We start from the raw sequence: 11796 nt of genomic DNA, 5'->3' as shown, positions 1-11796 counted from the left end.
ACTCTTCCGACGATGGGGCAAACCCCAAATCGACCTGTTCGCAACAGCGACGAACTCGAAGTGCAAGAGGTTCGCCAGCAGGTTTCCCCAGCCGAGAAGCATGGGCAATGCGTTCTCGTTCCCCTGGGACGGCCTATACCTGTATGCGTTCCCTCCGTTGCCGTTGCTGCTTCGACTCATCAGCTAGCTCAAGAGGTCCCGGTGCAGGATGATCCTCGTCGCACCGGCGTGGCCGAGGCAGATCTGGTTCCCGGACCTTCTGGACTTGTCAACGTCCCCTCCCATCAAGCTGTCGGCGGACGCAGACCTTTTCTCCAGAGAAGGAGGCGCCATCTTCCACCACGACCCGGCGTCGCTGAACCTGCAGGCTTGGCTCCTGGAGCGCTAGAGTTTGGAGGCTACGATATACCGGCCGATTGCAGAGAGGTTCTTGCAAAGGCCAGGGCGTCCTCGACTCTCAAATGCTACGGTCATAAGCGGAAGAGGTTCTCTATCTGGTGCCGAGCACAGAAGATCAACCCCCTACGGATTACGGCCCCTCAAGTTCTGCCGTTCCTGCTATCGCTGGCAAAGGCTGGGCTAGCCCATGCCTCCATTAAGATTCATCTGGCGGCGATCTCCAGATATACCAGAACCACAGGACGGACATCCCTGTGGTCCCATCGACTGGTAAAAGAGTTTATGAAAGGACTGTTCCGGTCGTTCCCGCCGGTGAAGTCCCCGGCCCGGGCGTGGGAACTTAACGTGGTGCTGACCAGGCTCATGGGACCCCCATTCGAGCCGATGCACTCCGCACCTATGAAGTTTGTGTCGTGGAAGACTGCGTTCCTGGTGGCCATTACCTCCGCACGACGAGTGGGAGAGATCCAGGCCCTATCCTGCAAAGCACCGTACTTGACTTTCCATGCCTCGAGGGTGGTGCTTAGGACGCACCCCTCCTTTATGCCCAAGGTGCTGTCGGACTTCCATCTTAACGAGCCCTTGGTGTTACCTGTTTTCTTCCCCTCTCCTTCGTCGCCGGCCGAGAGGACTTTGCACTCGCTGGATGTGGCTAGAGCGCTGAAGTTCTACGTGGACCGCACGAAGAGTTTCCAGAGGATATCACAGCTGTTCGTGAACTTTGGACCTGTGAATCAAGGGAAGGCTCTCTCAAAGTCTTCTATTTCCAGATGGCTCTCCGGCTGCATCATGCACTGTCACCGGTTGGCTAACCGACCGCTGCCAGGCCGTCCGAGAGCCCATTCGACCAGAGCGATCGCTGCTACTACGGCGTTCTTATCTGGTGTGCCCCTGCTGGACATCTGCAGGGCTGCTACGTGGAGGTCGACGCACACCTTCACGAGATTCTACTGCGTCGATCGGGATTCCAGGGAGGAGTCCAGGGTCGGCCAAGCAGTGCTGCGCAACCTGTTCGCTTAAGGTGAGCCTGGTGAGGAGGTAAGAGATGCTTAATGTTGAGTTTTTTGTATTGCTTAATGTTGAGCCTTTTACCACCCCCCGTGGTTGTGCATGTGTGTACTGCTATTTAATCTTATATTCATGAGCATGTGAATCCATGTCAGACCCCATGCTGGAGAAGGAACAAGTTACTTACCTGTAACTGTTGTTATCCCGCATGGGTCTGGCATGGATTCACATGCGAACCCTCCCGCCTACCCCTCTGCGGCTCTTCACTTGGTCATACTCCCACTTCACGTGCTACCAAATCTGAAGATGGCTGCCAGAGGCGGGGCTTAGGTAGAGGGCAGTCATTGGCGGTGGTCAGTATGACGCAGAGATCAGTGATTGGTTACTACTAGGAAAGACAGATCAGAAACGAAACTGATACTGATTTTTTCTTTACCGAGGATTCCCAGCCTGACGACGGGGAATATTCATGAGCATGTGAATCCATGCCAGACCCATGCTGGAGAACAACAGTTACAGGTAAGTAACTTGTTCCTTTTGTCTTAGTTGAGTATTTATAGCGTGCTTAAATAGGTGTCTAAGCGCGTACCCGGGGATTGAACCTGCGTTGCTTTGTGTCGTCTTGCTTCCAATGTGAACACGTTGCAGCTGAGCTATCCTCCCAGGACGGGGATATTTGATATTATTTTTGTATAAAGTCGCGGCATTTGATAAGATTTGTAATAAGGTTTATATATCTTTATATATAGTTGATATTATTTTTATATAATGGCAGCGTACATTGGTAAGCCTGTTAAGAATGTTTAAATAGAATAGATATAATTTAAGAATTTTTGATATAAAATGGATAAGACCCCTGCTGTGGGGTTATAGAGGTGTATATACATTTGAGATAGCTTTACCAGCCACGAACATCAAACATTGATATCGCCATGCATATACAAAGGCACAGCTTGTTGGTTTTGTCAAGGCATTTTAACACTGAGAGCTTGAAACGAATTGGCAACAAGACCAAACCTCACCAGCAAATTTGGACTATGCAAATGTACTGACTAGGACATTTTAAAACATGCAAGCAAAATACAAACCGGCTACTATCTGACCATTTTTGAGCACCGCTGAAATCAAAGTCTGATACACGGCTGTGGGTATGCAGGCTGTGAAATAGTTTGTGAAATAGCCAAACACTTCTGCCCTTCAAGGGGATTCAGAAGGAAAAAAAAGGTTCCACGAACCGCGCTGCTTTTTAAGTATTTGTAAAAAGCTTGATTTAAATAAATGCAGTTGTGCCGAGCTGAAAGGCACTGCTCTGCCCCCCCGCACCGCCAACTTGGAGTTGCCCAAGTCCGATCTATGAAAGTCTTGTCAAAACAGGTTCTCCCCTGCTGATCCAGAACCATCAAGGACCACATCGACACACTTGCTCCAGCCTTTTCCCTCCCCCTTAAGCACTCCCTTGTGCTCCCCTTCTAAAGAAGCAAAAAGCCGATCCTTCCTCTCCAGCTAACTATTGCCCTATCTCCACCACTCCTTTCCTGGGCAAACTCTTGGAAAAACTTGCCATCTCCCAGCTAATGGTTCCCTTCCCCTAGATTTCTGTTCACTGTGCTTTATACTTTCATAAGGCATAACATTTGGCTATGCAGTTCTGTAGGTTTGCTAATTAAATTGGCACTTATGTAGCAAAGCTAGCTATTTAATTTACCCTGTACAATGAAAGTACAGCTCACCCTGCATTCCTATCTTGTCCTCAGGGCTCTCTCCACCCCCTTGATCCCTGTTCACTGCAACGTCAGTTGGGCTAATGGAGACAGAGTGCAGCAGTAATACTCTGCTTTATTCTTAAAAGCACCAAAGACTTGTACCCCACCCACACTGCCCACTCCCAACTAGCAGTGGAATGTCCCACCCCTTTTTCCCCCCCAATACCTTAACCATCATGGGCCAACGGCTGGGGCCACCGGACACCACACCACAACTCAAAGGCTGGCCCGCCTTGCAGACTTCAGAGGGAGGTTCCTGTAAGGCGAACTTAACACAGCAACCAAACTGATTTGTTAAATGGGCCAGCATATCTATCACTCGCCAGCAGGGTTGTAGGAATAACAATAGTAGGCTTGCAGGGGCAACCACAATTGTAAGCTGCCGGAGCCCTACCTTTCAGATATACTGAATCTGTTAGTTGCCTCCACGACCACCAGACTGGCTTCAGAGCTGCCAGAAGCATGGAAACTGCTCTCCTGGACACCCGTGAAGACCTGCTCTCCAATCATGACTCCACTCTCCCTTCTGCCCTCATTCTCCTCGATCTATCCATCGCCCCACTTAGGCCCTCCTCCCGCTCAAATTCCATCCTCTCACCGCTTTCCTCACAACAAGGGTGTGCGGTCTAGCATCCTTTTAAGAGAAAGATATATAATTATGCTAACAAAATATTTTTATGTTTCTAATTTATCTCAGTAACACAATAATTACCTAGTTTGTCATGAGAAGAATGTTTAGTATTGTCTGACTATATATATATATATATATATATATGTTTATAAGGTTATGTTTGTTGTATAACCCTGAAACGTGGTACCTTTTGCTATCTCATGTACAGTGTGCTGATGCCCAGAGCCGGCCTTAGGGCAGGACGGGCCAGGCGCTTGCCCGGCATGCCCTGCCATTAGACCCCAGCCATGCCAGCTCGGGGGAGTCTTTCAAGGTTTCCCCTGAGCTGGCTTGGTAGGAGAAAGCAGAGCAGGCGCCCTATTGAAGTTAAATGTGCTCCGCTCTGCAGAGTGCATCCAATAACCATAGGGCCTACTGAAAATGTGGCGCTCCCCTCCCCCTGCGGCATGACTAAGGGGGGGGGTGGGTGCCAAATTTTTGATTTGCTGCCTGGGGGGTAGGCTTCTAAGGCCGGCCCTGCTGATGCCTGTTTGAGCCTGACCTACACTTTAGAAAAACTATGTAAATATAAAAACATTCATTCTTTTCCTGTTTCAGGTGAATTCGGTGTTGGTCTAACCATCCTATCGAGACATGCAGTAAGAGACTTAAAAATATCCTTTTTCCAAATGTTTTCTACAAGAGCGTCCACGTATCTTGTAGCCTTTAGTTGCCGTGGGATTTTGCACTCTACAAATGCATTGAATGTAAACTTTCGGGACGTACCGCTGGCATTGGTCAGACCCCATCCCGTGGTGACGGAGCGCAGGCCTCAGTTGAATGCGTCATTGGTCGCAGCCAGGCACACGGGACCTACACGGGAGTTCAGAGTCGCGGGGGAGGAGAGCTTCACGAGGGTGATGTCGTTGTTGATGGTCTGTGAGTTGTAGTTCGGGTGCCTGAAAACCTACACATATCACGTGGAATTTCAAAGAAGAGGGAAGAAGATTCCTGTTAAATACAGTTCACTACATAGGAAGTACTAGGCAATTTCAGAAAGCTGTTTTCTTCATAATTTGTACGTTTTGTTCATTATATGACATTCAGTCTCTTAACTGTAAAAATGAAAGCCACAGATTCCCATTTGTGATTCGTGTATAGAGGAACCCTGCTTCACGTTTAAAATCCCAATTTCAAATTTCCATCATTTTGGAGATTTTTTAAGCCAGTTTTAGAGAATACTTTATTTTATTTCATTTCAATTGCCATGGCTCGGAGCTCCAACAACCGTTTCTGCCTCTGCAAAGGACCTAGGAGTTGGTATTGATAATCGTCTATTTTTTAGCCCATAGATTCAGGATCTTCTACATAGGTTTCACTTACAATGCCACATCCTTACGCGCATTCCCCCCCCCCTCCTGCCTCAGAAAGTTGGAGTTGCATTTGCAATGGTCCTGTCTCTCCTTGACTGTTGGAACAGCCTTCTGCTGGGCCTGCCAAAAAATCTAACCCTGCCGCCTCAGAGGATTCAGAACAAGGGGGCCAGACTAACTTTTGACTTTAAGCCTGGGGAGGAGATCACGGCAGTTCTTTTTTCTCTGAAGTGTCTCTTGATTAGAGCATGTAGTAGTTTCAAAGTCCACTGCTTCATGCACAGGACCGGAAAAAGAATGCAGGGACTGAAAGCCACAGAATCTTCCTTGGATGAACTTCCATCGAAATGTATGAGCCAACATATCCTGTTGCTGGCTGAAGATCTAGATAATATATCAACGAGTCTTTCCAAAGTGGCATCTACCCATTAAAACTAAAGGAAGCACAGGTCACCCCATTACTTAAGAAGGCTCATTTAGATCCAGTAGAGCTGGTACATTTCTAGCCAATATCTAACCTGCCCTTCCCAAGCAAAAATTATGGAAGGTTAGGCAACCATTTAGTTGTCACAATACCTTGAAAAGGGTGCAGTTGTAGCCTAAGCACAATCTAGCTTCTGGACCCTGCATAGCACAGAGACAACCGTACAGTACGTAAGGGAATAGCTATTGGAACTCAGAGAGGCACCCGGCTGCACTGATCCTTCTTGACCTCTCAGCTGCGTTCAGTACGATCAATCATGACATCTTAATTAAACGCCTCAAACCCGTGGTCAACGTGTCAGGGTCAGTTCTAGCCTGCGTAAAAACTTTCCTGAGTGATAGGAAACAGAGAGTATAGCTGGGAAATGATATCTCACCCAGCTGTCATCTCGCATGTAGGGTCCCACAAGGATCAGCCCTGTCTCCCCTCTTATTTAATGTAGACATGTACCCCATTCCCCAGATAATAGAAAGATGGGGTTTTCAATGTCAGCTATATGCTGACGACACCCACATTTTGGTTGACCTCTGAGAGGATTCTAAGGGAGAACGTGGTAGGTAATGGGGTGGAACACGTCTGCACGGAGAGTCCCTAATAACTTTTTTACATGCACATTTTAAACCTTACCTGTGGGGCTCCATTGGGTTGACAGATCACGCAGCTAATGTTTTAATAAAATATTTGTGTGCGGTAACAGATAGCATTTTCATTCTATGTAAGTTCTGTGTCGCAGACACGGTGACCCTGAGTTAGTATCTACTGTGTTGAGAGTAAGGGGCATAGACTGTGTCGTGCGAGGAGGACCTACAGCCATTACAAAGGGATCACCAGTGTTCCCAATTCCAGATATTAGTTGATCCTAGATTACGCGCCTCTCTTGCATTCTATTGCGCTATTTACAGACTTGTATCTATTATGCGGGAAGCGTAATTGCAAGGGCCAGGATGCGGACTAATGTGAGTTAACATGCCAGGACTGACTGGAGATCGCCCTATCGACACGTGACATCTTGAGTTCTCTGCATGGCTTTAAATCGTCATCTTTGATGTCTTGGGTTATTGACACTTTGTACTTCTCTCTAGATTTGGGTTCTGTTGACTTAACACACAGTGAATCTGTGCACGCAGTTTTAGTGACACATTATGCAGAAGGACCCATTTCAACATGTAAGCCTAATGCTTGCTACCACTGGCTTTTTGGTTATTTTTAAGGGCTTCTCCTCCTAGTATTAGCATGAGCTGTTTGTTGGGGGGTTTCTACACTAGAAGCACTGGGCACACGGGGCATGGCTTGCCCAATACTGCTCTAGTCCTCAACATAGAACACCAAGGAACTGACCTGCACACGGTATACAGGTACTTCTGACTGCACACATCTACAAAGCTAGCTCGCATTGGCCCTACCTCCCCACTGACCTAACCCACCTCTCACTTTCAGATCCCCTAGAGGGCATGGAGAGCAAGCAACTGCCGGCTGGCAGTCAATCACGGCATAAATACCTGTAACGTAACTGAAGAAGGTTGACCAATCAGTCAATTCGGCTTTCAACCACGCTCCCAACCCCACCTTGCGACCATTACCTCGTTGTCCCTCTCCTTCATCATTGCCCTAAAAAGGACAACAGCTGGCAAACATTTTCTTTTTAGAAAACAAAATTGAACTAATCCTGCGCTACGCAAATAGGCAGTCCTTCCCTTTACACCTGATGCTTTACCTGTATCGTGATAGACGCTACTATGGTAAGTATGCCTTCCGCCAGCCTCTGTGAAGCCTGCTGCCGTGGCCCTCTGTGGCTGAGACATATAAAACAACCAGCACAGCAGATATTCTGTATTTTATTTGTTTGTATTTTTTATTATTTGTAACGTGCAGCCGGGCAGAATAAACCGCATCGGGCTGGGGAACCTACGATGAGGATCTTGGTCTTTTCGCCATTAAGGCATAAGCCGAACCAGATTGCTCAGACCCAACGCTAGTACTCACTTACTCATCCCCCGATGTAAGAACGCATCCCGTTTTGGATGCGAGAGTAGATATTGTTTGAGATCCGAGTCCTCTTCTAGGTTGCCGGTGATTGGGATGAGCATATGAATATCATCTGCACAGTTCTAATAGATTACACCCATGTCATCTAATGCAGCGAAGAGAAGTTGTGTATAAGCATTATAAAGAGTGGGGGACAGGCATAATCCTTGTGGTACACCTATGGGGACTGATATAGGATAAGCTGCCTCCTCGCCAATGGCTACTCTGGACGTGCGTTCAAATAAGAAAGATTGAATACATGCGGTTGCATCGTGTGAAAACTGAAAGTTTTCTGATAATGTTAGATATAGTTTGCCATGGCCCACTAGGTTGAAAGCTGCGGACAGGTCAAGTAGTAGGAGGATTCATAGGTTCCCTGAGTCTCTGATGGCATCCATCTGGTTTATTAGGTCAAGTAGCGCTGTCTCTGTACTGTGTTCGCGTTTATTTTATTTTTTATTTTATTATTTGTTACACACCCAGTCCCTAGGGTATCACAGCGTGGTTACAGACAGCTTGGCATTGAATAAAACATTTATACAGTGAACAGAATATGAAGATCCAGAAAACATGCAATACATTCATAGACAAATTACAATTTATAGTCGTGTTAGAAGGAGAAGAGGAGAGGTCTAGTGGATTGCTAGTATTGGTTAAAAAGCCATGTTTTTAGCTTCTTCTTAAAGCCTATGAGCGAGGTCTCTTTCTTGATGAGGAGGGGGAGGGTCTTCCAATGTTTAGGTGCTAGCACCAGGAAGCTGCTGCCACCCGCTTTAGTGGTTTTATAGCGCGGAGGCACCAGGAGAAGATTGTCGTTAGATCTCAGTGATCTAATGAATTATTTTTTCTGCATGGCTTTGTTGAGGTAGGGAGGGGCTCTTTTAGCAAGGCATTTGTAGGTAATGCAGAGTGTTTTAAAGATGATTCTAGCCTTAATGGGTAACCAATGGGCGTCCTTTCTAGACTTGGTGATATGATCGAACTTTCTTATCCCGAATGCTGCCCTCAAGACTTTATTTTGCATGAGCTGCAGTTTGGTGAGATGAGATTGGATATGGAGGTACCTAGCAGGAGCACATTACAATAGTCCAATTTAGATAATACCAAAGCCCTAGCCAGGGTGAGGCAGTTAGTAGGGGTCAGAAATTGTCGACTTAGAGCGATAGGTTTGGAGGTATACGCCGTGGAAGAGGATAGTGTGGTAACATGCTTGGTCATGGTAAGATTAGCGTCTAGGTATACTACTAGAGTTTTAACTTGATTTAGTACCAGGATCAGAGTACCATCAATATTGATGGGAGTAGTCTGGATGGAGGGCAGCTATTTTGGTGAGGGATACTACAGTGAGTACTTCAGTCTTCTCATCGTTAAGACAAAGACTATTCAAAGCCATCCAATTTTGGATGATGGCGTATATTTTATTAATGGTAGCAGTATCCTGGTCATAGTTACCTGAAATGGATATGGGGATCTGGGTGTCATCTGCAAAGTTAGCGTAGATGACACCCATATCGTCTAACACCGAGAAGAGGAGCTTTGTGTAGGCATTGTATAGAGTAGGAGAAAGGCAGGAGCCTTGGGGGTACTCCGATGGGGACTGGGATGGGATCAGCTGCTTCTTTGTCTATGGTGACTCTGGAGGTGCAATCTGATAGGAAAGATCTTACCCACGATGTAGCATCACTGGAGAAGTTGCAGTCCTTGGTGAGTGACAAACACAGCTTCTTATGGTCAACAAGGTCAAATGCCTCAGAGAGGTCTAACAGCAAGAGTATGCAGAGTTTTCCTGGATCTCTGATAGTGTCCATCTGGATTTTAAGGTCCAGGAGCGCAGTTTCTGTGCTGTGGTTAGGCCTGATTGTCTAGTTCCAAGTAGTTGGTGCTGTTCCAGGTGAGTTTGGATTTGCGTGTATGCTATCTTGTCTATGATTTTAAGTAAGAAGGGGACCGTAGTTATTGGTCGGTAGTTGGTTGGTATTGTGGGGTCTAATGACGTTTTTTTGAGAAGTGGGGTGACCCAGGCTTCTTTGATGCTGGCGTGAACTGTATTAGTATTAAAGGAGGAGTTGACAAAATTAATGATTGTCGATAAGAGGGATGCTGCGCATGTTTTAACTAGTTTAGCTGGGACACTATCCCCTTTACAATTGGAAGCTTTAAGCTTGAGGATGGTGTCAAGCACTAGTTCTTGAGTGACAGGGGCGAAGTGGAATGGGAGACTTGCGTTGTCATTGGGAATGAAAATTGGATTAGATGAGGATATTTTTTTGTCGGCTAGGAGCAATTCTTTAGCCGAGATTTTATTTTGTAGCGAGGCGATTTTAGAGGCCAGGGCATTTTGTGTGGTAGTGCACCATTCTGTGCTAGAGTTGACGGGCGTTGCGGTGGGAACAGGATTTTCTAATTCTCTGAGAATGATGAAGAGTTCTTTGGAGTCTGATCCTGCATTAGTAATACGCGAGATATAGGAGTTCGCTTTATGGGATATGATGGCTGTTTTACAGATTCTGTTTGCATCCTTCAAGGCTTTGGCAGAGTCTGGGGTGGGATGTTTATTGTGGATGTGTTCAAGAGAGCGTTTTGTCCTTCTTAGCGAGACCAACTCTTCATTGAACCAGAAATTGTTTTTTTTGTTATTGCGTCCCATTTTGGTAGTAATGGGAGCTACTTCATCAATAGCAAGGGTGAGGCATTTGTGATAGTACTCGGCAATGACGCTTGAGTCTTTGCTAATAACTACATCCTCTTCTAGTATTTTATTCAGTATAGGGGAGAAGTTATCTGCAGTGACCTTCTGGTGGTTTCTAGTTTCATAACTTTCCATTATTTTAGCCTTAGGTGGGCGGGGCTCATGGCTCGAGAGGGTGAATTCTAGGCAGGAGTGGTCTGTCCAACTGAGAGGGGTAATAGAATCTATGGTGAGATTGGTGTTGAGAGAAAGCATCCAATCCAGTGTTCTCCCCTTAATGTGGGTGGGTGCATTTACCAGTTGGGTGAAATTCATGTCTTTCAGTGCTGAGTGAAGGGCTGTGGCTTTGGAGTCAAGTGGGTCATTGTAGCCTGGGTTCAAGTCTCCTAGGATGATGCATTTGGTGTTGGGTTTGATAAAGGGTGTCAGTAGTAATGGAATATCTATTTCTGGGTGACTGTTAGAACTGGGTGATCTGTAGATGGCTACGATGTTGATCGTAGTATTCTCATTCATGGCGAGTTTACCTAGTAGTAGTTCATACCCTGCAATCTCTTCAGTGGGACTTGATCTAAAGTGTAGGTCACTCTTGGCTATGATGGCTACGCCACCCCCTGTGGTAAAAGTTCTGTCAGCTCTGAGGATGGTGTAGTCAGGTGGGATAGCTAAGGCTAGCAGTGGTCCAGAGGCTGGGTGAAGCCAGGATTCTGTGATAACTAGTAGATCTAAATTTTGTTCAATGATAAGGTCATGGATTTCGGTAGCATGAGCTCCTAGAGATCGTGCGTTAATGAGAGCGTCTTTGAATCTAATGGGTGCTTTGGAATCATGTGCCAAGGTCAACTTAGGCTTCTGTGAGTATAGGTCACTGGTTCTATTAGTACTGGAGACCGATGGTGGGTTGGGTTTTTTGTTGTGCCAGGAGTCTTTCACTAGTTTGGAGGTAGTAGTGGTGACCGTTGGAATAAGGTGGAGTAGTTTGGTGCGTGCTCTTAGGCGAAGCAATCTATCATTACCTTCGATGGGGTAGGATTTGGGGGCTGACGTAGATTTGAGGGTGAGCGAGTGGTCAATGGTGGTGTCCATAGGGGGAGGCTCTCTGCCAGAGGTTGAGGTGGTAATATTAGAACTAAGGGAGTGATGTAAATAAGTGGGAAAGGGTGCAGTAGTTGGGAGGAAGGGTGTTGGGCAAGGTATGGGAAAGTATCTAGGGCAGGCCAGTCTAGAAAGGCCATTTTCAAGGGCGAGGAAGCAGTCACCTAAACAAGGAGTGCTATTGTGAACTAAGCAAAACGGGAACATGATGATAACTGCACAATTTAGTATAACTAATCTAAATATAGAGTGGTGCATGTGGTACACATTAAGTATGGTAGGCATGGGGCTTAGAACATGGGTCATTGCTTGCTTAAATAAGTTAGCGCCGAGATACAATGTGCTACCAG

At 46.5% G+C, this 11796-nt stretch overlaps 1 pseudogene; it reads right to left on the bottom strand.

The window, feature by feature from the left end:
* Positions 1–4378: 4378 nt before the first annotated feature.
* LOC138520301 (chymotrypsin A-like) overlaps positions 4379–11796 on the bottom strand; it is a 52524-nt pseudogene continuing 45106 nt past the window's right edge.

This window comes from Ambystoma mexicanum, chromosome 1p (genome assembly GCF_040938575.1).
Source record: "Ambystoma mexicanum isolate Mex_15411 chromosome 1p, UKY_AmexF1_1, whole genome shotgun sequence".
Lineage (NCBI taxonomy): Eukaryota > Metazoa > Chordata > Amphibia > Caudata > Ambystomatidae > Ambystoma > Ambystoma mexicanum.
This window is presented reverse-complemented; position numbering and strand designations above follow the sequence as displayed.